The 27,718-nt window shown below is 42.4% G+C and overlaps 1 long non-coding RNA gene across 1 annotated transcript in view; it reads right to left on the reverse strand.

The window, feature by feature from the left end:
• Positions 1–419: 419 nt before the first annotated feature.
• LOC140909566 (uncharacterized) overlaps positions 420–27,718 on the reverse strand; it is a 55,686-nt gene continuing 28,387 nt past the window's right edge. The window contains exons 2-3 of the long non-coding RNA XR_012158272.1: positions 4,450–4,582; positions 420–2,482 (exon numbers count right to left, since the gene is read on the reverse strand). This is a non-coding gene — a long non-coding RNA (uncharacterized LOC140909566). The remainder of the gene's footprint in view (positions 2,483–4,449; positions 4,583–27,718) is intronic.

Raw genomic sequence — 27,718 nt, forward strand, 5'->3', positions numbered from 1 at the left:
TCCAATTTGTCAAGTTAATTTTGAATTCTAATCCTGTACTCCAAAAAACGAGAAACTTCCCCCAGCTTGATGTCATCCACAAGTGTTATAAACATACTCTCCATTCCATAATCCAAGTCATTAATGAAAATATTGACTAGTACTGAGCCCAGGAGTAGGAGCCATCTTGGTGAATAAGGATGGTGTTTTATGACTATATATTGTGTTATGTAATGGAAATGGCCCATTATTCTCAGCTAATCATAACAAAAGGATAATGTAGCATTAACAGGCTATAAGGCGGTTCAATGTGATAATATGGGTTATGTAGGGATGTGACAAACCCCCTTTTTGGAATTTGTTGCATATCAAGCAGCACAGCAAGCCTTGCATTCCACTGTATGGCAACTACAAATCCAGGTAATAAAATGATAGATATATTTGGTTAAAAATAAATATCTCGTTTATTCTTTCAGTGCTTCACAAGCAAAATATATAAAATTACACAGCATGTCAAATACAGCATATAATCAGAAATGTGTCCTATAATCAGCCTATTTATACTGATATTAATTTAGCCACCGGCAGCTGGGGATCAAGGTTTTGCTTTATCTGCTAGTAATGTGTACCATTGTGTAACATTTGCTGGAAAGGTGAATATGATTTTGGAGCCAGCTCAGGTATCAATTAAAGTATTCACTGAACATTGGAAGGTAATGGCATTATTAGGTGTCTTTCCTTCTGCTTTCAGTGAGAGAACCTTGCTGCCTTTAGCAATCCTGTGAATGGATGAGTAATTTAGCTTTAATTATGTAGTAATATTTCTGCACAAAACAGATCAGTATTCTGTATCAAAATGCTGAGCATTTTTGTGGGGAGCAGGAGCTCTTCCTGATGATAGCTGCTGTCCAAATATCCCAAATGCCCAGGACATCTGGCTGGAGGTGTAGCAGGCCAGGCAACAATAGAGCTCTGGTACTTATTTTGACTGTGCCCCCTTAAGGTTAATCAAAAACAGCGAGAAGTGTTGGCCATCGGAAGAGAGAGGATTGGAATCTCCATAGCCTTGGCAAACTAGGGTGGAAGTGGCTTAATAACAGAGACAGTTGACATTCTGTTTGGAGAAGAGATTCATTCTCCATTGCTGTACACCTTCGCTCTCATTTACAGCTGGACCAAATAGCTATAAAACTATTGCTCCAATTTGGTAGAATATTACAGTTCCTTTGGAGAGGTGCAAATGTACAAGGCAGTGAAGAATCAGGCCCTCCAGATGAGCTTGATCTTCCATTAAAGCTTTAGTCAAGAGAAAAGACTGGTATCATAAAAGAGATAGAAGCAAAGGAAAACCTCCAGTGATGAAACAATGAAACACTTGACAGAAAACCTTTGTCCTAATTCCCTGAAGGCTTTTGAGCCACAGAAATAGTTTCTTCACCCCCAGAGGAGTATGGGATGGAATGCTGTGAGCAGGAGGCGTCTCTCAGGCTGCCTTCAACTATGCCAGGGAGAGGGGGGGAAGGATGGATAAGGGGGAGGATGGGAGAGGGACAAGTCTACTTGAAAGCACTCAGAGAAGTGAAGATGAATTAACTAAAGATGTGCAGTTAAAGCACATTAATTAAAGTTAAACTCCTATGTGGGTGCTCTCTTCAGAAGTAAAGTGGCCCAGGTACTTCACAAATATTAATTCACCTTCACAGCACTGCTGTGAAGTGAAATGGGGGTGCTATCCCCATTTTACAGATGGGAGAATTATGTCAGAGGCCCAGTTCCTCACAGGTATTTATGAACCTAACGGCCACTGAAATCAATAGGAGTTAGGTGCCTAAATGCGTGTGAGGTCCTGGCCCAGACAAATTGGGGCCAAAATTGTCAAAAGTATCCACTAATTTTGGGTGCCAAATTTAAGAAATCTAGAACCTGATTTTTCAGAGTATCTAACACTTTTATGGCACTTAAGATATTCAAAGCACACCTTCAATTTACTTTAGTTTCAGTTGTGAGTGCTCAGCACTTCTGCAAATCAGACCCCAGGATTCTCAAGACAGGACCCCAGAAAATGAGGAACACTCAAATAATGGCCACCTGTCAAAGTTTCAGTTTACGTGACTTGCCCAGCATCACACAGGAACTTTGTGGCACAGGTAGAATCTCTTTGTCTAGGGTGGCATTCAAGTGACTTACCCATGAGACCATCCTTTTGGTTCCTGCAATTCTCTGCCTCAGTCATTACACATCTAACTTCTGCAACAAATGAGGCAGGGGTTCTACAGAAAATGGCTTCCTTCACTACACAACCCTGATTCATCCCCAGGGCAGGTCTGGCCTCTGCCCTGAATGAACTGAAGAACAGAAATTCCATCATGTGGCATCAGACTGACACCCACATGGATCATCAGCAGAGTTGGAACCTTTGTATCCACTGCACAGACCTCTGCTGCTTGAGCTGATGGAGTAATCTGTAACAACAGTACATTGTCATCCCTCTGTGGACCAGCTTCTGGAGGAAGATGAAATGCATACTTTGTCAGTGAGTTTCACCGCTATTTGCTGACAGCAGAGGACTGTTGAGATTAAAGAATCATGGCCTCAGTTCCGGGTTCTGGAGGGGAGTTTTCTTTTGTGGTTATAGACCCTTCTGCCCCTTTCTCCTCCTTTCCCTGCTCCCCACCTGAGGTCCTGTCCCTGTCCTTTCATGTGCTCTTGTCCCCTCTCCTCCTGGATGTTGGCATGGTCCCATCTTCTGTTCCTATCCAGGGCCAGATTAACCTTTTGTGGGGCCCCCTGGAGGCAATGGGGCATGGTGCGGGGGTGGAGATCAATCCCCGGAGCAAGGGGCCGGCCAGGGGCAATGGGTTATGGCATGGCGGGGGCAACCCCGCTCCACCCAGCCAGCGCAAAGGCAGCCACCAGACACACACTGGCCCAGCCCTGGGCTGCCAGTGTGCCCCTTCCCCTCAGGGGTGGGCCCATGCCAAGCACTGTGCCACACTGCCCAGTGCTCCCCCTGCCCTCCTATGCCCAGCACCCCCTGCCCAGACCCCCACTGCAACTGCACTGTGCCTTGCACATACACCCTACCCAGCACTACCCTGCCCATAGGACACCCCCCACTTCCCAGGACTCCCCCATTGCCCCACCACCACAACTGCCCAGTGCCCCACACAGACTCCCCACTGCCCAGTGCCCTAAAGCACAACAAACCTCCCCCACCCTGCACCGGCAAGCACCTAGGGTTGCCAACCCTTCAGGATTGGCCTGGAGTCTCCCAGAATCGGCATTGATTTCCCAGTGATTATTGAAAACAATCTGGGAGATTTTAATAGAATATTTTAAGAAAATGACATTACTTCATGTTGGAAAAAAAACGTCTCCCGGAATAGCTTCAATCAGAGTTGGCATCCCTACCGGGACCCCCCACCCCCCACAGAGTGGGCAGGCTGAGCTGGCAGCACAGCTGGGGCCAGTCCCTCGGGAGCAGTGCGATCAGTCAGGCCAGAGTGGGAGCAGGGCCTGCCTGGGCCAGGCTCCCTCAGGATCCACTTGCCTGGTGGGGCCCAGCCAAGCCCCCCATGCTGCCCCTCTTCCCAACTGCCAAGACCAGCCTGGCCTCTGCACCAGTCCCAGGCGGCATGGCCCCGAAGAGGTGGGCGGGACCCTACAGGTGGCAGTGAGCAGAGACCACTCGGCGCCATAGCCATGCTGGGCAGCGGGACAGACCCCCGGGGACACGACCCCCGAAAGCCTGCATGGCAGAGTCTGGGCGCTTGGCAGCAAGTCCCCTATAGGCGAGCGGTATCTGCTGACTAGGAGCTGCTCACACAGCCAGGCCTCAGTGCTGGATCACCTCGGGTGAGGGGACAGACCTGGCTGTGTGGATGAGTTAGACAGGTCTGTAAGGGCCCCTTCCCAGTGTGGGCCCGGCACCATTGGTACTATTATAAACCCAGTACTGTTCCTATTCCCCTAGCTCAGGGGTGGCCAACCTGTGGCTCCGGAGCCACATGCGGCTCTTCAGAGGTTAATATGCGGCTCCTGGTATAGGCACGGACTCCGGGGCTGGAGCTACAGAAGCCAACTTTCCAATGTGCTGGGGGATGCTCACTGCTCAACCCCTGGCTCTGCCCCCCCTCCACCCCCTCCCCCGAGCCTGCCATGCCCTCGCTCCTCCCCCGCCCCCAGCCTCCTGCATGCCATGAAACAGCTGATCAGGAGGTGTGGGGAAGGAGGGGGACGCACTGATCGGTGGGGCTGCCGGTGGGCGGGAGGCGCTGGGAGCGGGATGGGGGAGCTGATGCAGGGCTGTTGACATATTACTGTGGATCTTTGGCAATGTACATTGGTAAATTCTGGCTCCTTCTCAGGCTCCGGTTGGCCACCCCTGTCCTAGCTCTTGCCCCTGTCCTGCCTACTGTCAGTATCCCCACGCCTCCAGCTACTGTCATCACAGCCCCCACTGCGTCTCACCTTTTGCATTCAAGTCAGGCAGTTTCCTCCTTCCTTCCTGCTGCCTGGGCACCAGCAGGCGTGGGAGTATCAGGAGGACAGGAGTGACCATCTCCCTGCTCTGCATTCTGATGCCTTATGCTACATCTGGCAGCTGAGAACAGAAATTGCAAGAAAAGTCTCGCTCAGCTCTGGGATCAAGCATGCTCAGTCACTTTGTAGAGATGGCACCTGTGCAGTCTGAACATACACAGGAGCTTTGAGGGATGGAGCATGTTCAGGACAGACAAGCTTTAGAGAATTTTAAGTACCAAACTATAACAAACCTCTACTGAACATGTGCAAACTGCAATTTTCAAAAGGTTATAGCTTGGCCAAATTTGGGTGGATTTTCACAGGAATGAAAAAAGGAACATCCTTATCATCAGGCTCAAATTTCAATTCACTAATGCAAAGCATAGAGGCATTAGAGTTTCTCAATGAAACAGTTGTAATAATTTAACATGAACAAAACAATGGATTTTCCCCACTCTCAATCTCAGAAACAGCTGAAAAATTTTAGCTTAAACTTTCTTTTAAAAATCAGTCTGAGGCATGAGTCCCAGCATGGGAAATTTCAGCCTAAACAGTTAAAGTTCAGCAAAGTTATAAGCAATTGAAAACAGGGTTTTCTAATATAAAGTACTTAGCAATGTTAACTAATAATTAAAACTGAACATTCAATTATCCTTCAAACATTTTCAGAGAAACAACTTCTTTTGTTTTTTAAATATTCTCTTTAGCTAGATAAGGTCTGGATGGGGGGCTATGATCAAATTCTGAGAAAATAAATGATCAGATCAGAACAAACGTTGAGGTAAAAATATATAAACAAAAACAATCAGAATTATTTGTCAGTGTGTTTTATTGAGACACTACTGCCTGCAGCACTCTATGACTGAAGACTGGCTCCAAAGAAGCTTGCAATTCCAGTTTGCAATGCCTAGTCTGAATATGAATATTTTACCATATTGTGGCCTTACAAATCCTTGCATAGAATGCATAGATGTTTAGTCCCCATGAGGCTGAACCTGCTGTGTTTGAACCAGCTGAACTTCCTTTCACTCTGCTGGCTTCTGATATGCATGCTCTGAGCCATATAGGTATTGAGGATTTAGACAGCTTTTTGTCTCTATCTCAGTCATATAATCGTATGACTGTGGTTGGTGTTTGTCTATGTAAGTTTGGCCTTTTCAACTATATCATTTGAGCTAAAGCCGGTTGAGTGGGCTAAGAGTCTCTTCTCAACCAGCTTGCTGAATTAAACCCCATATTTCAATTCAGTTTCTTAGGACTCCATTTTCATTCACGAGAAAAACATTAACTTAACCAAATGTTGTTTATTCAGTTTTACAGTGAATTATGGGCCAGTAACTGAAGGTTACTTAATCAAATTTAAACAAATTCATTCCTTGACCAAAATAAATTTGCTTCCACACAAACAAAAGTAACTAGTTCATCCAGTCAAGAAACAGAAATGTTTCTATGGCAGTTTCAGAGCTGCAGCCATGTTCGTCTGTATCCACAAAAAGAACAGGCGGACTTGTGGCACCTTAGAGACTAACAAATTTATTAGAGCATAAGCTTTCGTGGGCTACAGCTCACTTCATCAGATGCATAGACTGGAACATATAGTAAGAAGATATATATATATACATACAGAGAAGGTGGAAGTTGCCATACAAACTGTAAGAGGTGAATTAATTAAGATGCTCTAATAAATGTTTCTATGTAACTTAGGTGACCCAGTCACAACAAACAAATAATAAATTTCTGAACAGTGGACTGAACACTCACCATACCCAGCTTGCAAATGTTCCATAACCTCAGATATGTTTATAATTTTTTTTTAAAAAATTTCAAATAATGCGAAAATTAATCAAAAACCATGATTTTCTCATAGAGAATTTGCAAAGAGAAAAAGGGACAAATTAATCAAATAATATCATTCACAATGAATAGGTCAATCAGATTTCATTAATTATATTTTCTATGACATTGTTTTACTTTAGAATAATTAGGATTTGAGTAGAAAGAAGGGTTTATTGGTTCCTACACCTTATGGAACATGCTATTACCCCTTGGAAATAACTCTGATTTTGTTGCCCTCTGATATGCCTTGTGGTTGTGAAAAGGACAGGACTATTCCTTGATTGACCAGTCTTGGAGATCTGACATACTTCATGCTGAAGCTAAGGCAAAGAGAAATGCCATTTTTACAGTTAGAAGACTGGAAGCTTTCAAAGGGAGTGAATCCTGTAAAACAATATTCAGTCTCCAGGATGCTCAAATGCACATGTGACACTGGGGTTAAACAGAGATGCTGCTTTGAGAAATCTTATACTGTAAGGCCGTAGCAATTATACTGGGTATAACCCCTAGAAGCCTTGCTGCTGTTCCCTATACATGGAGGACTTTTCTAACAGCGTACACAAGAGTGCTCACATGATGCAATTGTGCACACATTTGTGGTAACTGTGTGGGCATCATATGCAGCCAGTTTTGCACACACACAATTATAACATTCTGGCCTGAGAATGCCCTTTTTAAGTCCTCATGCCAGTGATGCCAGCACGAATCCTCTGAGTTCAGGAATGCTATTAGAATTACCATGGGCTAGTCTTTTGAATGTATACCTTACCTTTGGTATTATCTATATTTGGCAGACTCTTGCTTTCTGGTTCAATAACACTGCATTTGCTGCTAGATCCTTCAGTCTTATGAAATACAATGTCTGGATTCTTCCTAGTTTAAGCCTAATACAGAAACATTACTCTCAATTGACCATGCTTGGTGGTCATTTTGCCAGCAAAGCTGTTTGTGAAGGCTCCATGCCCATAACTGATTGTTTCCTGCTAAGCCAGTCTCCTCTGCAGCTGAACCAGCCTTTGAAATGTAAGTCTTCAAGTCATGGAATATTTGAATACTGAACATTTTTATTGCTTCCCTGTGTAGTTTTGTTGTTTTCTTCTGTCCCTTTGTTTGTTTAGGTAAGAAACTAGTTGTTTTGTCTGACATTATCATATTATCAGCTAGTGCCTCCCTTTGTACCCGAGTGTTGGGATAGCTTCACTGCTCTCATTTCCATAAGACTGAGGCTCTTTGATCTCTCTGTTTGTGACTGGGTTTCTTGAATCCCTGGGCCTCTCCACTGCCTCATACAGCTGTTAGCAACATCCTCTTTGCTTAACATATCCTAATCCCATTAAGGGCCAAACTGTCATATGTGTAATCACATAGAAAAAGCACCTTACTCCTTGTGTAATCACATTGATGTAAATAGGATTACTCCAGGAGTAAATTACTAATCCATATGTTACAGTCTGGCCCTTAAGATTTCCTGGGTGTCTTCACCATTTTATTTATCTCTAGAGACTTCAGAATTCAAAACTACAGAGTGGACAGAAGAAAGCAGAAATGCTTCCGGGGGCTTTACCGCAGCCTTGCTCATGATGGGACACATCTTCAGTTGGTGTAAATCTGCATGGCTTCATTGAGGTCTATGGAGTTATGTTGATTTACATCAGCTGAGGAGCTGGCTGGCTATGACTATACAAAGCACAGACTTTTCTAATAAATGCATTATTTATTGGTGAAACTTGGGAAGGGGATAGCAGGCACCAGAGCCTTGGTTGCACCAAGTTGACATTCAGCACAGCTGAGGAAAGCAGAGGGAGGGAAAAGGTCTTTCTTATTTTTGCCACACCGTGTGATAAATATAATATGAAACAGATATTGTACTTTTCAGTCCCACCCTGACTAGCTTTTTGATTGGATTATTGCCAATACCTTTGTGTCTGATATGCACCTGATGTGGGGGACGGGACGGGGACAGTCACGCCCTGCAGTTTCTGTATTGAAACTTGTATGTGGGTCTAAGGGAAGGTATCCCATTATCTCTTTTCCATTTATCTAGAAGCAGTTTGTCTTCTTTACTAATGCTGACACTGTAAGTATAGTATTTATTAAAGCAATCATAATTATGCCATTCTTTCCCCACTAGACAGTTGTTGGAACTCCTCATCTGTCGCCTCAAGGGCAGTTCCTACTTGATTTCTCAGATTTTTCCAAGTGAGTTATCTCAGGGTAGGGTGAAGTGTTCATAGAAATGTGGGTATGTTGCAGATAAAAGGGCCAAAGTCATGTGTTGTACCTCTCTCTGTATTAAGTGAAACATTTGAGGATTGACAGCAGACCCTACTGTCAACCTAGTCTGAAGAATTCTGCGTACCTATACAAAATGAGTATCTTCAGATCAGTACATAGATTGTGTTTATAGAAAGGAACAGTACTGCAAAAAAAGCCAGCATATATTATGCCCTTTACTGAAAGGCAAGCTCTCTCCCACATTTAGTTTAATCCACTTCCATTCTATTATGTTGGCTGGTGTTCATAGGCTTCCAGGATTGTCACAAATCCACACTTGACTTTCAGAAGTGCTGGGAATCCAGTGACTTCAATTGCTAGTGATCATCATTTCTGGAAAAAAATGAAAATCAAGCCCTTGGTGGGCCAGATTCTTCCACCAAAAGATATAAACAACTTCTGGGCATGGCTCATATCCTGAAGTGGGAGAAATGTGCCCTGATATGCTAGTTTTCACATCTGAACCTCTGGTTTAGCTGAAATGAATGTAAAAACACCTGAAGACAGACAGTTGGCTACACACAGAAGGAAGCCTACAGAGCTCAAGCTAGAGGCTCTCCCAGTTGATTTTTGAGCCTTGTCCACATGGGAAAGTGAAACCAGTTTAAATTAAATTGGGTTTTAAACCTATTTATTTAAGCCAGTTTAAACCCTACACGAACACTCTTATCTCAGTTTAAGAGTGACCTACTGCAGTTTAGCTCAAGCCTGTTCCCAATGGACCTAAGCTAAATAAATAAAAAAGCCACTATTACATTGAAAATATATTCCACATACATTTGCCCTGCTGTAACTAAATCAGTTTCAGTTAACACCCATGGTTAAACAGGCACAGCTTTTCCCTGTAGACGAAGCCTCACTCCCAAATGCTGGCTTGGATTCAAAGAAGGGGAGGGGTGTCACAGGGTTCCACTTGGGCACTTCCTCCTAGCTCAGTGGTTCTCAAACTTTTGTGCTGGTGACCCCTTTCACACAGCAAGCCCCTGAGTGCTACCCCCTTTATAAATTACAAAACACTTTTTTATATATTTAACACCATTATAAATGCTGGAGGCAAAGCAGGGTTTAGGGTGGAGGCTGACAGCTCACGACCCCCAATGTAATAACCCTATGACCCTCTGAGGGGTCCAGACCCCCAGTTTGAGAACCCCTTTCCTAGCTTCTCTAGGGATTAGCTCCTACTAGGTCTAATGCCCCTTTCTGCTGCTTGTTCACATACCCTGCTGCCTCTCTCTCTGGCACCAGCATACTCTCTCTTTTATAGGTTGATCTTCTGGCTAGGTCACTATAGTCCTTCCTTTCCAGGATATCAAAGGATTTCCATCTAAAGTGGCAGTCTTCCCTTCACTGTCCAAAGTGTCCACTTCTCCAACAGCTTTTAGGGGAACCTGGGTCCAACCTCTACTTTGGATTCCAGTCCAAGGACCCTCTGTCTAACAACTGTAGTTTCTTTTCTCCGAGATCCTATTGCTCTTTCCCTGGACTTCTTCCTACGTCTTTGGGCTCTCCCTAGCTCTAGATTTACCAGCCAAAACATCCTCCTCCCCAAGGAGGAACTGCAGACTACTTAACTCCAAAGCCCCGGAAGATACCTCCCTTCTCCCAGGGAGTAGCGATAGGCTACTTCCCTTGCAGCCCCTTTCTACTACCAACTTCCTGGCTTTTTACCAGAGCCACCTGTTCCTTCTCAACTGGGCTCAATCCTCAATCAGCCCTTTAAGCCCTGGCTCTCCCTCAGGGGCAGTTTACCAGATAAATTGAACTACTTACCCGAACACCAGGGATGAATGAATAAATACATAAATAATAAATAGAATAAACCCCTACCAAGATGAAATCCTGCAGTAATTAAGACCCGAGTGTGGCTGCCCCAGGATGGGTATGCGTGGGGGATTAAAAGATTCTTCCCCATCATTCAGCCCTGCTCAGGGACAAACCTGTATCTCTGTAGGGAATGGAGACTCCACTCTGGATTACTGCCACCAGTTGAGGTAGCCTCTCAAAAAGGGGAGGGCTAGAGTGAGAATGAGTATGTCTCCAATGCAATAAAATGTTCATGGCTTGCCCATGTTTGTTGATTTGGGCTCATGGGACGAAGGCTGAAGGACTATAAAGTTGCAGTGTAGACATTTAAGCTCAGGCTAGAGTGCAGAATTGGGGACCCTCCGCCCGCCCAGAGCCCAGGCTCCAGACCAATTCCAATATACTACAATGTTATAATAATCCCACAGGCTGAACCCTGAGCCTAAATCAGCTGACATGGGCCAGCTGTAGGTGTTTTATTGCAGTGTAGACATACCCAGTGAGGCCCTGGTCCTGACCTGACTCTTGACTGGTCAGTGGAGCCAGCCAACGCTATCATTTCAGAATGCTTTCTCCTGGTGCTCTTCTTGGAGTTGTCAATAAGCGTTCTCGATCTTCTGCTGACTGTTCTAGACTGAGCTTCTGCTACACTATTATCCCCTGGGACTCTCCCACCTCAATGCCCTGCAAATGCAAGTTACAGCTTTTCACCAAGGTAGCCCTCAGTTTTTACTCAAATGCCCAATGAAACCAGTGGGGATTTGCCTCAGTAAAGACTGAGTAAAAATAAAATCAGGATCTAAAGATTTGGCCCAATGTGAAGAGAAATGGGGTTTTTTTTATTCAAACCTTTAAAATGTTTTAAACATTTTCCTGCTGTGTAGTGAATCTGAACACAACAGCAATGAGCTAGTTCATGGGAACTGGAAACTGAAATGGATGAGAAAACAACATCCTGGAAAAATATGCTGGATTCAGTTTTTTCCATTGCGATCAAAAACAAGTGACCTGGTGCTGCCAAGTGGGTCTAGGGTTACAATAAAATGGCCTTAATGAGGCAACCGAAATACACAGATCAAGATTCTGTAGTCCACGTAAGTGGCTGTATGATTATATAATATCCCCCCATCAATATATACCACTTAATTTTCAATGAAGAGACAAACAGAACTAGATAAGTCTTTATATTTATACTCATGATGTATAACTATTACCTGTTTCTGAAGGGAAAGGAGTAAGAAAAAATATAGTAAACAAAGGAAAAAACAGATGAGGACATAAAACTTGTGTGCAAATGGATGCCAATAAAAAGAGCTGGAGGCAAGTTTGATGAAGAAATATTCCCATAGACATCATAAATGGCAGGATATAATATGCAGAAAATGAGTTACTATATTTGTATATCTATGTGCCATAAACTTGATCTATGCCAAATTTTAGACAAGACCACAATTACAGCTTATTTTAAACTGAAATAAAAGTGCAGGAAAGATTGCCAAATTCCACAGAGACATAGAAATAAGCTGGAAAAGACTTATTAGATGACTTAGTCCATCCCTCCTGTCAATCTCCTTACAGGACATTTGCCAATAACTTGTCCAGTTTATTTATGAAACATTTAGGTTTCCCCCCCCAAAATAATAGAAAAACAAACTGAAAAAGGAAAAAAATAGATATTAAATTAATAGAGCGGTCAATGTTATTGATGAGAGGACAAAAGAACGCAAATATACAGATGTATTGTTTCATGAATTTTTAGGGTTTTTTTAAATTTAGTCCCAAGAAAAGCCCAATTTATGACCATGATACTCAATGTATACTAGTTACAAGTGTAATCTAAAAAACCATTAAGTAGAACATCTTGTATGCACCATGTTATGTCACAACTGCATTAATGCTTCCATGGGACACCAAATTATACTGCATTTTCCCTCATTTTCTCACTTATGTAAAGTTATTTTCTCCATTACAGCTCTGTTTGACAATTCTTTCAACTATTCTGTGTAAACTGGTGGCATCTTATTGTAGTAAAGTGATAGGATCATAATATAATTAACTGGGTTATGTAGAAGTATTATGAGATGGAGCTATGCTTCATTCCTACTCCCTTATTCCAGTATTTATTGCATTACAGTTTATTTATTGCACTATAGGAACCAGCACTAGGCATGACTAGAACTAACTCTGGAAAAAGCCAAACACCAGTGATACTTCTTGTGGGAAGATGCAGTTCACTGCATTATTACATATGTGGCATCATCTGGAATAGGGCATCAGGGTGTCTGTAATTATGCTGCAAGCTTTTTCAAGCCCTTTTTAAATCTGAGGCAGCCCACACACCGGTCATTAGCAGATGGCCAATGTGTACTTAGGATTCCACTGAAACACTTATACCATCCCACCTGGAGGTGCTAATTTCTGCCAATAGTAAGTTATTTCTGCCCAGAATATTGAAAGTTTACTATGAGCCATGTACTCACATGCCAAAAAGCATAGTTACTCATCAGAAACCTGCCACGACATACACAGATAAAAACCTTGGAGCTAAGCTATCCTAAAACACAGAGACGGTCCCATAAAGATCTGAAAAAGATCTGCACACTCCAGAAGTAAAGTAGCCTGGCAAAATATGGGAGGAATCAAGGCAGAATTACATTGTTTTTCCACTTAAGTTACTACAGAAAACTAATAGCTCCTTATTGCTAATTTGAGCATCATTAACTTGCTATCAGCAGAAGCCTGTACCTAGTGTAACCAACATAAACATGTTTCAGTGGCTATATAAGCATAAAAAAGGCCATCTGCAAATGGTGGGGGTATTTGGCTTTCATCTCAGGCTACAACAGGGTTTATAAAAACTTGCTGCATATTTCTACACATAATGTATAACAGTCACCTACTATGGTTGCTGCCATAGTCGTTTGTCTAGTAGTGCAGTGCTCTGCATTGTCTCCAACACACTGAACCAGATTCTTTGACATGGCTTTCTTCTCTTTGGCCTGCTCCTGTGGCTCAAAGGGAACAAAAAGACCCTGTATCTTTCAATTTGGGGGTTCATCCAGTGTGCCAGCCTTCCCTCACCCTCCTAGCATAGAGGGTCAAATGGAGTAGAGCCAAACCACAATATTTTCCAAGAATCCTCAGCTGACATATGGTCCCTTGAACTGCTAGGCTGTTCTAACCTATATTGGGCTTAGGGCTGTGGCAGACTGGCTCAAGGTGTGAGGGAGTCATAATCAGTTCCCTGATGCCCTGCCCCATACCCCAAGCAGCTCTCAGGGCCACAATCTGGTTAGTATCTCCAGGTGTTTAATCTCTCCAGAGGATGTATGAGCAATCCTCACACCCAGGTGGTTTCTACAATACAAATTTTACATGGCTGGATGGTTTGAACCAGCAAACCCTTACTTACCCATATCATCCCATTGAAGTCAAGAGCCAAGATTTTTTACATTAAGTAGTAATTTTGAATGCTCAGCTTGAGATACCTAAGAGGGAGCTGATTTTCTGAAAATTAGGTCCCTCTAAGGTGTCTCAGGTTAGGCACTCAAAATCACTAGTCACTTTTGAAAATCTTGGCCAGTGAAAATACCTGCATGAGGAAGGGTTTGCAGGATAAGCCACTTATGTAGAAACACATGCAGCTTATTTTCAGAGTAAATTTTTTGCACATCTTAGATCTTTCTCTCTATGTATGTGTATACATAATATTTTTTACTATAGAGGGGAGCATATGTCCCTATCTCATAAAGGTAATTGTTGTTCCTGGGAATTGTGAGTTATAGTTTTACTGTTCTCTGACTCAACCTACATCTCAATGTTTGGCTGCAAACCAAGAACTACCTTTTGAAAATCATAAGGCTCTTTTCGCTGGGACCAGTTTTGTGTGTTTGGTTGGTACCATGCAGGAGAGCTTGGATTGCACTTAGGTTTCTGGGCTTGCTTTTCTAATAATAATAATTAATAAATAATTCAGCATGTGTATAGCACTTAATATTTATACAATGCTTTGATGATATAAACAAACATTATAAGTATACCTTTCTTCACTGTATTTTATTCTATATGCCACACTCACCGCCCTGATATCTAGATGGATATTGATTTGTTATTGTAAATACTGAAGTACTGAAGAAATTTGAAACTTCAAAACACACTATTGACTGTTGTCAGTCCTTCCAATACCTTGCTTACCATGCATGACACAAAAATCTACTGCACACATGAGAGAGCAGAAAATAGTCTTCCACCTTAATTCTGTAAATACTTAAGCATGTACTTAACTTGACACCGTGTGTCGAGCTCCATGAGTGTTTTCAGGGTAGGAGCCTTCTTGTCCTAGACAATTTTGCTAGGATGCACTGTGGCCCAGTGGCCACAGCACTTAACTGGGAGTCAGCAGATTCTATTTCTGGCTCTGTCACTGACCACCTGTGTGACCGGGGCAGGTCACTTTACCTCTCTATGCTTCTGTATCTTATCCATAAAATGGGGATATTGATACTTTTCTTTGCTACAGAAGAACTAAGTAGTATCATGAAAATTCTTTTGGAAAAATAGCTACGTCAAACACTTTAAACTTTAAAGTCCTTACACATTTAAAAGTCTGGTTTTCATAATACCCATAGCCATTATGGCATGGTTAATTACCAGATCAACGGTGTCAATTTTGAGCAGTACCAGTGCAAAAACCAGGTTATATTTTTTACTCTGAGTTTAAAAATAGATAAAGCTATTTTTAAATATTTCTTTTAAAAGAATTCTCTAGTCTATAATTTCCTCTGCCAGCTTTCAGCCTATAATGAACTACTTTTTCTGAGTAATATAAATTCATGAAAAAAGTGGGTTATAATGGAAGTACTGACATAATTGTAACAACATCATTAACATAATTATGTTCCAAAAAAATAGGGGCTTTGATTCCCCCCATTGTAATGACATCATAATCATTCGTTACATTTATATAACACCTTTCATCCTGAAAGGAACTCAAAAGTCCTTTACAAAGTATGGGCCAAGTCCCATGCACCCCATTCCCAAGTATGTGTATTGAAAGCACAAACTTAGGTTAATGCAGTGACACAGATAAAAATCACAAAACATCAGACAATGCAAAATTCAAGGTTCCATAAAGCAATTTTAACAAAGCCACATATCCTTTGTTTTATGGCACATACTTTACAACAAACACTAGCATATTGCTCTGCATTTTAATCCTGCACAGGGAAGTCAGTGGGAGTCAGTTTTATTATTGTCTAATATTTTTAAATACCCAGAAGTGTGGTAGGCAAAATGGGAAGAAGTGATCTCTGCCTGCAAGAATTTACAACCTAGTATTAGATGATGATTGAGGGCAATAAACATTAGGGAGGAGGTGGTATACAGAAGGACAAGGCTACATAAAGTCTGTCACATGAACATGCAGTTTGGATATGCAAACACCTTGACGGTTCAGTGGTAGGCCCTGATCCTGCAACTTGTGGTGTGTGGGTAGAATGTCCAAGTTGACTGCTAGGCCTGGGCAGATCCTCATAGACTTCAGTGGGTTTCCGCATGGCCTCAATAGTCTTTCTGTATGATACATTTTGCATGGACAGGTCTTCACAAATAATAGTAATAATACATACCTATGGCTGAATGATTGTTGCAGTTAGAACTTTAACTCTTGCATTTCCTAACTTTGTGATTTTATTGGACCATGTTAAAATTAGCTTAATGCTGTTCCCCTCCCCGCCCCTTTAATTTCCTTGTTCTTAAATTGAAAAATGGCCTGTACTTAATATTTTTAGAAGTTGTCACATATAGACTCCTATCTCAGTGAGGCGAATGCAATGTGAAAAGGGTGGAGTCTTATCTTTGCTACTATTACTCGTTAGCCTGCAAATGTTTTCTGCAAGGCTGTGTTAACAAGGCAATAGCACTTACGTTTCCACTTTGATGGTTTATCTTTGTAATGGAGGGAGAAAAACATTTTTTAAAACATGAAAAATTATGATTTGCAGAATATTGTTAAAATTGTGGTGATACCCCAAAAACCAAGGATGTATTTTTATTCACATTTGTAATTTTATCCTGTATTTGAGGTTAGTACATGGTTGCTTGTTTTCTTGTTTTGGTGGAATTTTCAGTTTCCCATTTGCAAACTGTCCCAGCAGCAGCCTAAGAGCAGCAGTTCCTTGGTAGCATCAGGCTGGACAGAGTATGTGCAAACCTGTCACAAAGTGGGCATGACTTTCTCTGTTGAAGTCTTAGCAGATGCCAGCTGAGCATGCTCAGAGATGATTCTTCAAACACATACTTTGATAAAATGTTGAAATCTTCCCCTGTCCTGAAAGCCAAGCAATCAAACCTAGCAAACACAAGAGCCCTTGCTGTAACAAGGTACAGGGCACCCCTTGAAGAGAGCTTTGTGGAGACTTCCTAATCCCAGATTCCTTCCCCACTGTGCTTTTCCTGTGGTAAGGGAATGTTCTGGGCCTAGGAGAGGATTTGAAACATTCATAGCACTAACAGTTTCAGCCATATGTATGGAGTAAAACTACCCAGATTCTTCCTCATGCCCCTGCTACCTGAAATGGAATCTGTTTGAGAGCTCAAAATATTATTAATGTTATAGTTAAAAATCTGTGAATACCTAACACACCCCAATTTCTAAATCAGACCCTGTTCAAAGGAGAAATATTTGTACAATTTCATCTGATTTTTCCTTATAAATCACACATCTAATTCATTGTGTCTAGGGTGACCATATTGCCCTGTGCTGAATACAGGACACCTGGTAAAATTACTCATATTCAAGCAAGTTCAATGGCAATCAGAACTATTCAGTACAAACATTCAAATTAGCATCAAGTTGACTGAGCCCTGTTAAAAAGAAATACTGCATAGTTGGATTCTTTTTATTTACCTACCTATCTTTAAGACTTTAGGGTTCACATGGGGAGAGGTGACATACCCACACTCTCATACAACTCTTTCACTCACGGGAGGCGATCGAACAACTTGACTCTCCCTGCCCAGCGCTCTCCGCCCTCCATGCCTGGCTGGGCCCCCTGGACGGACCCGCCTCTCCTGGTACCTGGCACTGTGTCTCCCCGAGGCAATGTGGGAGCAGGGGGCACACACACAGGGTCATATGTCCCCCCGCCCCAGATTTCTGCCAGGGTTCACACCAGACTGTGGCCAGCAGCAGCCTTTTGGCACTGTGCAGGAGGGAGGGGAAGAGAGCTGCTTCTGGCCACCAGGGAGGCAGGAGATGGGAAGGGATGACCTGGCCAGTGTCTTTGCAGAGCTCATCTCTTTCCCCTCCTTCCCCTGTGGCTAGAAGCAGCTTGTCCCTTCCTGCCCACACAGTGTTGAAAGGCAGCTAACACTTCCAGGCTGCTGGACACTGACATAACCCAGCCACCTTCTTCTGCCCCCAGCTAGAGTGTGGGCAGGAAGGGGAATAAGCCCTAAGGATGCATTGTGCACCAGGGCCCAGGGAACCTGACTGCAGGGGCTTCAGTGAACCCAGCCAGAGAGGTGGCTCAGCAGGGGAGGGTGCCTAGAGGACAGAGCAGCCGCATGCTCCCTGGGGGCAGGACCCAGGGCGGGGGAGGTGGGGTGGGTGAAAAGGGTGCTAAACTGCTGCCTGGGGGGCTGCTGTGGAGCCTGCAGGGTTGGGACATGAACAGGCTGGAAATTGCTTTCCCCTCCCGCCGCTGCACAGCTTAGTTGAGGGGCAGAGAGGCTTCCCCGTTTCAGCGCTGTGTGGGGCTTTGGCACACACAGGACTTGGCTTCTCCTGGCCAGCGCACTGGGCCAGAGGGTCTTGGGCTTTCCCAGGGCACCGGCCAAGCCAGAAGCAGGGGGCGGAGGAAGGAGCCTAGCAGCCAGGCTGCTGGTGAGCAGAACACTCCTACCAGAGACTGGTTCTCCACACAGCACTGGGAGTGGGACATACCCCATCTAGGGGGATATGGAGGAGAAGTGGGGCTGGAGGCGGGGCGAAGGGGCAAAACAGGGAGAGGACAGCAAGTGGGGGAGCACGTAGATAGCTGATGGGTGGGTAGCAGAGGCAACACGTAACCGGCTGCTGCCTGGCGGCTGCCCAGACTCACCAGCACTACAGAGCGCAGCCAGCACTGGCTGGAAACAGGACAGGGGGTGAGGCCTTGCTGGCTGAAAGCTGGCATGCAGCGGGGGCTGTGCTGATGGACCTGCAGGGGGAGAAGCCGGCCGTATGCGCTGCAGCTTTGCCCTGCTACTAGCCTTGCACACCCACCCCCATCGTCAGCACTGGACACCCCCTCCACTCACTGCTGGTGGGTGGGCGGCTGGTGAGCAGGGATCTGGCCAGAAGCAGGGCCCACCAGTACTGATGGGGGGAGACAGAAAATATGGAACAATTTGCCCATTTTTAAGAAAAAGAGTCAGGACACATGCAGGAGGGCTTAAATATGGGTCTGTCCGTTTAAAAACAGGACATCTGGTCACCCTAATTTTGTCTGAGTGTGTATATGAGACATACCTACTGTTCCTTTTTAATGTTACATGTGCTAAGATTACAAAAGAATGCTCTACATTTCAATTTAAATAAAAAATAATATATGGTATACATAGCACAATATAATTTTTTCAAAATGATTTTACAATGAAGCAATAGAATGGGAAAATACCCCTGGCTCTTTGCTACACAAGAGAGCCGTCTGACATTTCTTTAATTATAATCATCATCATTAATTTTGTGCCTTTGATCTGAGGATCTCAAAGTGCTTAAATGCTTTGCTGGATCAAGGCTTAAGTGACCTGCCTAAGATCACAAACAGGCCTTGTCTAGATTAGCATTTTTGGTCCTGCTGTAATGAGTGTTAATTACCAATTAACTTGAGTTAACTAACACGACTACACATGCTGATGCAGATATTCCACAAACATTTGTTTCTGGTCATGGCTCACCTGGGGATCAGCCTCAATCTATCTTTCAGTCTCTGAAAAGGAGACATGGGCTACCCCAAAGTGAAATGCCCTTAATTTGCTCTTTCCTTGCTTTCACCGCATAAGAATAAAGAGAAGGGATTACCTGTTCATGTCTCTAGCTAATGATCTGGCCAAAAACAAATAGAGATTGGGTCAAAAGAATTCTGGGATATTTACTGATTTCTAACAGCTCAGTCAGTGGAGACATTCCCCTTATATCTCCCTCATCAGCAATCTCGCCTCCCAAAGTGCAGGACAATGATTCATAATGTCTGATACTTTACTGAGACTCATTCATGTTCATCAAAGAGAAACAAAACACTGCACTCTGGGTGACTGATAAGTGGTACATCCCGTATTGATTGTGATATAAGGGGGAAAATGATTCTTCTTCTTCCTCATTTGAACTACAGACCACAGAGAACACTTGCTATTCTGTCTCACTCTCAGTACAGAGGACAGAATGGAAAATTCCCACCTATTTTTTGTGTAAGCAGAAATGACACCTCTGCTACAAAGAGCTCCAGCATTTCTTTCTTGTGTATGAATGTATTTGTGTTCCCAATTCTCTGCTTCCATTAGGTTTGCATTTACTTTCAAAGGAGTAACAAAGTTGCCTTTTTTACAGAGATTCCTGGACAGCTAGATACCCCCAGACTCAAAGAAACATTCATATGAAATGGCACACACTGAATCATTGACAGCAGCTATGTATCTTTATCTAGTCACAGGCATATCAGTGGTTACATATCAGAAGCTATCAAACCTATTCTCTTGACAGCTTCAAACCAGAATTCCCATTTTGGTGCCTGATAGCCAATCAGTCTCCATAAATGTTGATGAATAACTAAAGATTGTGAGTGCATTCTGTCTGTATTTAAAAAAAGAAATCCCCATGACTCTTATTTGGTCACTGAATATACACTAATCTACAGTAGATCCTGTACACATTCTAAATACTTGCATAACTTTGATATTACTTTTTGTACCAGAAGTACAACCCTTTGCCTAATATACTAGTGTGAAAATTGCGCAAACGATGCAACTAAGCTGAAATTGCCAATACTCTCCCCAAGAGTTGGAACCTATGCTTTCTTTTCTTCACTTCATTTCATTTTTGGTTAGTTGTGGAGAAAAAGGGGGTTGCAACAGAGAAAGTAAAGAGAACCAGGGACCATCTTTTATTTGTGTTTGTACAATGCCTGGAGGTTGGGGGCCTCTGTGCTACTATAAACCAAATAATGAAAATTAAGGTACTGTACATCCTCTGTTTTATAATTAAAAAGAAAATGAGTACTTGTGGCACCTTAGAGACTAACAAATTTATTTGAGCATAAGCTTCCGTGAGCTACAGCTCAGTGAAGTGAGCTATAGCTCTCGAAAGCTTATGCTCAAATAAATTTGTTAGTCTCTAAGGTGCCACAAGTCCTCCTTTTCTTTTTGTGAATACAGACTAACACGGCTGCTACTCTGAAACCTGTTTTATAAAATTGTTTGCTTGAAAAAAATTTGCAGGCAGAAATATCTCCAGCACATGTTCATGCTGTCCATTGTTGTTTTCCTCCTACTTCCCTTGGCAATGGAAGGTTTTAAATATTTGCTGAAAGGCTGTGGCCTACATTTCTAAGATTCTGCATGCATGGGTTCTACATGCAAAATACGAATAGTGCTGGCAATTTGGGGATTTGCATGCACATATAGGCCCTGATCCAGAAAAGTACTAAAGATCATGCTAAATATTAAGTGTATGAATAGTTCAATTGAAGCCAATGGGACTAATTGCATGCTTAAAATTAAACACTGATCCTCATGCGTTGCTGGATAGAGGTTATACTGTGTGACTAGCATGCAGGCATTGGATGTTTTGCACATACAACTCATGTTTGTGAAAAAGTGCAGACATGCATTTAAAAATTTAGGCCTAAATCTTTAATCTTTAGCATTTCACTCTCTGCTGTAGTAGCTGTGGAATGTGATTCAGTAAGGTGCTGAGCAACCTCTGCTCTGACTGATTTCAATGAGAGTTGACAGCAATCAGCAGCACAGCATTGGTAACATCTCTTCCTGCTGCCATCTCCAAACTTACACTTAGAGCTGTGTGACATAGAATCACAGGGTTAGAAGGGACTGCAAGGGTCTAGTCTAACCCCCCTGCCATGATGCAGGATTTGTTGTGTCTAAACCATCCAAGACATATGGCTATCCAGTCTCTTCTTGAAAACCTCCAGTGAAGGAGCTTCCAAGACTTCCCTAGGCAGTTTGTTCCATTGTCCTACTGTCCTTATAGTTAGGAAGTTTTTCCTGAGATTTCATCTAAATCTTCTAAGCTGTAGTTTGAACCCATTGCCTCTTGTCCTGCACTCTGTGGCAAGAGAGAACAACTTTTCTCCATCTTTTTTATGGCAGCCTTTAAAGTATATGAAGACTGTTATCATGTCCCCCCGTAATCGCCTCTTTTCCAAATTAAATATACCCGGTTCCTTCAACCTTTGTTCATATGGCTTGCATTCCATCCTTTTGATCATCTTTGTCACTTGCCTCTGAATCCTTTCCAGTTCCTCTTCATCCTTTCTATACATTAGTGACCAAAATTGGACACTGTACTCCAGCTGAGGCCTACCATGAAATATTACCAAAAAAAATTACTGTTTTAATTTTCATTTTTCATGAGAATTTAGTGTTTGTGTTAGGTGCTAGCCTGACAGCCCTGGAAATGAGCCAATCCTTTGCAAGATTTATAAAAGAACAAGTACATCATGGCAGGCCAAGCTTCATGCTATTGTTCCACTTGTGCCTCATGCCTCGTTCTGGCTGACCACCTCTAAGGGTGACTGGGTAGTTCAGCCTCCATGGCCTGTTCAGTCCTTCACCTCTCTAATGAAAGTTCCAAACAGGGTGCCAGTTAGTGCCATTTGCAGTGGTGGCTTTCGTAATTCAAATACCAGTCTACTAGGAATTGGACTGGGACAAGAACCTGACATACCAAAGAATAAACCATTGCCATAACCAAAGTTGGGCAGAAAATAAACTCCTTGACGGTGAAGACTTTCTTCCACATAACCCATCATCTCCCTACTCACGCAGGGCTGGACACCTCCTCCCCTCTATAGAGTGCCTTTCTACTCATGGAACAGGAGTTTGTATAACTCATTGCTAGTTAACTCTAGCACTGCTAGTATCATCATTAAAACAGTGTCAGCATAAACTTGCTCCCATGAGTAATCCCACTGCCTTCAGCAGGACTAAGGAGCATTGCTAGTAGATCGAGGGAAGTGATTATTCCTCTCTATTCGGAACTGGTGAGGCCACATCTGGAGTATTGCGTCCGGTTTTGGCTCCCCCACTGCAGAAAGGATGTGGACAAATTAGAGAGAGTCCAGCGGAGGGCAATGAAAATGATCAGAAGGTTGGGGCACACGATTTATGAGAAGAAGCTGAGGGAACTGGACTTATCTAGTCTGCAGAAGAGAGGAGTGAAGGGGGATTTCATAGCAGCCTTCAACTACCTAAAGGGGGGGGTTCCAAAGAGGATGGATCTAGGCTGTTCTCAGTGGTGGCAGATGACAGAACAAGGAGCAATGGTCTCAAGTTGCAGTGGGGGAGGTCTAGGTTGGATATTAGGAAACACTATTTCACTAGGAGGGTGATGAAGCACTGGAATAGGTTACCTAGGGAGGTGGTGGAATCTCCATCTTTAGAGGTTTTTAAGGCCTGGCTTGACAAAGCCCTGGCTGGGATGATTTAGTTGTGGTTGGTCCTGCTTTGAGCAGGGGCTTGGACTAGATGACCTCCTGAGGTCTCTTCCAATCCTAATCTTCTATGATTCTATTACTCATAAATCATTTTCTTATAAATTCTGGAGGTTTGCAGGATCAGGACATTAGTCAGGAAAATCCCCAGAGGGTTCTACTAAAATGCTGCTACTGTCTTAGCTCTACTCTCTTTTTGCTTAATCACAGCCCCCCGAAGTCCACAGAAGCCCAAATAAATTTACACAAGGAACTTTTATGTAGTCCATGGGTGGGAGGAAAGATGCTGCTACAGTGCATCACCGCCACCTAAAAGAGGTTAGTGCAAAGGGATAGGTTTTTGATTCCTTTTGCATCCATGTTGGGAACTATCAGAAAGGATATGGCATAACTTGTAAATTACCGTAGGGCCCTTGGGTATGAAATGCACCATATTAACAAGGTGAAACCTTAGAGAGAATTAATCTTATGGTGCAAGGGACTCTCTGGTGCATAGAGTTGGAATATACACCTCCTTGCATTAGCGAGAGTGAATCAGGTCATATAAACATTTGCATCACTACAAATAAAAAACAGAGTTTAAATAAAATGACAGTCTGTATTCTGGCTTGTTGTGTGCATGTCCATTAGGGCTGTCGATTAATCACAGTTAACTCACACGATTAACTCAAAAACATGAATCATGATTAAAAAATTAATTGTGATTAATCGCACTATTAAACAATAGAACACCAATTGAAATTTATTAAATATTTTGGATGTTTTTCTACATTTTCATACATATTGTATTTTGTGTAATTGAAATCAAAGTGTATATTATTTATGATCATTTTACAGTGCAAATATTTGTAAACAAAGAAATAGTATTTTTCAATTCACCTCATACAAGTACTGTAGTACAATCTCTTTGTTATGACAGTGCAACTTACAAATATGGATATTTTTGTTACATAACTACACTCAAAGACAAAACACTGTAAAAGTTCAGAGCCTACAAGTCCACTCAGTCCTACTTCTTGTTCAGCCAATCGCTAAGACAAACAAGTTTGTCACATTTACAGGAGATACTGCTGCCCTCTTCTTATTTACAATGTCACCAGAAAGTGAGAACAGGCATTGGCACGGCACTTTTGTAGCCAGAATTGCAAGGTGTTTACGTGCCAGATTTGCTAAACATTCGCATGCCTCTTCATGCTTCGGCCACCATTCCAGAGAACATGCTTTCATGCTGATGATGCTCGTTAAAAAAATAATGTGTGAATTAAATTTGTGACTGAACTCCTTGGGGGAGAATTGTATGTCCCCTGTTCTGTTTTACCTACATTCTGCCATATATTTCATGTTATAGCAGTCTTGGATGATGACCCAGCACATGTTGTTCATTTTAAGAACACTTTCACTGCAGCTTTCACAAAACACAAGGTACCAATGTGAGATTTCTAAAGATAGCCACAGCACTCCATCCAAAGTTTAAGAATCTGAAGTGCCTTCCAAAAGCTGAGAGGGACAAGGTGTGGAGCATGCTTTAAGAAGTCTTAAAAGAGCAACACTTCGATGTGAAACTACAGAACCAGGACCATCAAAAATGAAAATCAACCTTCTGCTGGTGGCATCTGACTCAGATAATGAAAATGAGCATGTATCGGTCCGCATTGCTTTGGATCATTATCAAGCAGAACCCGTCATCAGCATGGATGCATGTCCCCTGGAATAGTGGTTGAAGAATGAAGGGATATATGAATCTTTAGAGCATCTGGCACGTAAATATCTTGTGACGCTGGCTACAACAGTGCCATGAGAACGCCTGTTCTCACTTTCTGGTGACATTGTAAACAAAAAGCAGGCAGCATTATCTCCTGCAAAATGTAAACAAACTTGTTTGCCTTAGTGATTGGCTGAACAAGAAGTAGGACTGATTGGACTTGCTGGCTCTAAAGTTTTACATTGTTTTATTTTAGAACGGAGTTATTTTTTGTACATAATTCTACATTTGTAAATTCAACTTTCATCATAAAGAGATTGCACTACATTACTTTCTTTTGTTTTTTTACAGTGCAAATATTCGTAATAAAAAATATAAAGTGAGCACTGTACACTTTGTATTCTGTGTGTAATCGAAATCAATATGTTTGAAAATGTAGTAAACATCCAAAAATATTTTAATAAATGGTATTCTATTATTCATAGATTCATAGATACTAAGGTCAGAAGGGACCATTATGATCATCTAGTCTGACCTGCTGCACAACGCAGGCCACAGAAATTCACCCACCCACTTCTGCGAAAAACCTCTCACCTATGTCTGAGCTATTGAAGTCCTCAAATTGTGGTTTAAAGACTTCAAGGAGCAAAGAATCCTCCAGCAAGTGACCCATGCCCCATGCTACAGAGGAAGGCGAAAAACCTCCAGGGCCTCTTCCAATCTGCCCTGGAGGAAAATTCCTTCCTGACCCCAAATATAGCGATCAGCTAAACCCTGAGCATATGGGCAAGATTCACCAGCCAGATACGACAGAAAATTCTTTCCTGGGTAACTCAGATCCCATCCCATCTAACATCCCATCACAGGCCATTAGGCCTATTTACCATGAATATTTAATTACCAAAAACATGTTATCACATCATACCATCTCCTCCATAAACTTATCGAGTTTAATCTTAAAGCCAGATAGATCTTTTGCCCCCACTGCTTCCCTTGGAAGGCTATTCCAAAGCTTCACTCCTCTGATGGTTAGAAACCTTCATCTAATTTCAAGTCTAAACTTCCTGGAGGCCAGTTTATATCCATTTGTTCTTGTGTCCACATTGGTACTGAGCTTAAATAATTCCTCTCCCTCTCGGGGAATTATCCCTCTGATATATTTATAGTGAACAATCATATCTCCCCTCAACCTTCTTTTAGTTAGGCTAAACAAGCCAAGCTCCTTGAGTCTCCTTTCATAAGACAAGTTTTCCATTCCTCGGATCATCCTAGTAGCCCTTCTCTGTACCTGTTCCAGTTTGAATTCATCCTTCTTAAACATGGGAGACCAGAACTGCACACAGTATTCCAGGTGAGGCCTCACCAGTGCCTTGTATATCGGTACTAAAACCTCTTTATCCCTACTGGAAATACCTCTCCTGATGCATCCCAAGCCTGCATTAGCTTTGTTCACAGCCATATCACATTGGCGGCTCATAGTCATCCTATGATCAACCAATATTGTTGAACAGTGCAATTAATCACATGATTAATCACAATTTTTTTTAATCACTTGACAGCCCTAGTTTCCATTGAACTCAGTGGTGTCTTTTTTAATGTAACTAACACCAGAGTACAATTCTTTTTAATTTAAGAAAGTTAAAAATACCAATTTTATTTAACTACATATTAATTCAGAAAAGGTGGAGGGGAAAAGGGTTAGTTTGTTTGGGGTGGTGGGTATTGCTATTTCACTTATTTATCTGAATATTTATACAAAACAAGATGTTTTTTCAAAGTACAGACAGTGAGCTGGTATAAATTGGCTAAGTTCCATTGACTTCAATGGAGGTACATTAAGTTCGAGCAGCTGAGGATTTGACCAAGCATGTATATTCAGTGATATGTTATGGAGTACATGTTTAAAGGGCTGAGGCTCAGTCTTCCTTTAAGAAAGCACAAATGAATAATGCCCACAAAAAAAGGAGGCTATATTCTTGAAAATGTGGCTATGTATATCATAGAATCATAGAATATCATGGTTGGAAGAGACCTCAGGAGGTCATCTAGTCCAACCCCCTGCTCAAAGCAGGATCAATCCCCAATTTTTGCACCAGATCCCTAAATGGCCCTCTCAAGGATTGAACTAACAACCCTGGGTTTAGCAGGCCAATGCTCAAACCACTGAGCTATCCCTCCCCCCTCAGACACCATGCACCTCACCTAATTATTACCCCTCACACTGGCAATGTACAGGTCCAAAGGTTTAAGTCACTATGCCTTTGCTCTCAGGTGGAGCCTCTGAATTTACAAGATTGCTTAAAAGATTTAGGGGAAAGGCATTATAAGTTAATGCATTTAAGTCTCTGTCAATATTCCTTGGGGTGATCAAAAACCATTGTGTAAGGGTCTGCGTGCTGATAAGGGATACAAGGTTCAAACCCTGCTGGAGCTATGGAATTAATACCTCCACCATACAGTATAAAGGAGTCTCATCCAACTTCCATCGAAGGTAAAGGGAGTTTTCCACCAATTTCAGTGGGAGTTGCGTCAGGCCTGATAAGACCACTTAAAGTTGCAGTCCCGCAAACCGTTATTCATGGCAGTACTACTTAGATGCATGAGTAAGGATTTACAAGATTGGGCCCTAACTATAATAAGTTACAGAAAGTCTAAATAATACCAAAAGATATGTATAGTGTAGCAGCTTCCATAGGATTTATAATTTTGAAGGTATTTAACATAAAAATTCTCTATACAGGAAAACATACAGGGTTAAAGGGAACCATGAAGAAAAGCTGGTTTAGAACTTGAGAATTTGGGGATATTAAATACCCTAGATCAAGATTCAACTGATATAAACTGATGTAGTTCTACCGAGAATTTGACCCACAGTTTCTTTTTGTCAGAA

Source organism: Lepidochelys kempii, chromosome 3 (assembly GCF_965140285.1).
Source record: "Lepidochelys kempii isolate rLepKem1 chromosome 3, rLepKem1.hap1, whole genome shotgun sequence".
Taxonomy (NCBI): domain Eukaryota; kingdom Metazoa; phylum Chordata; order Testudines; family Cheloniidae; genus Lepidochelys; species Lepidochelys kempii.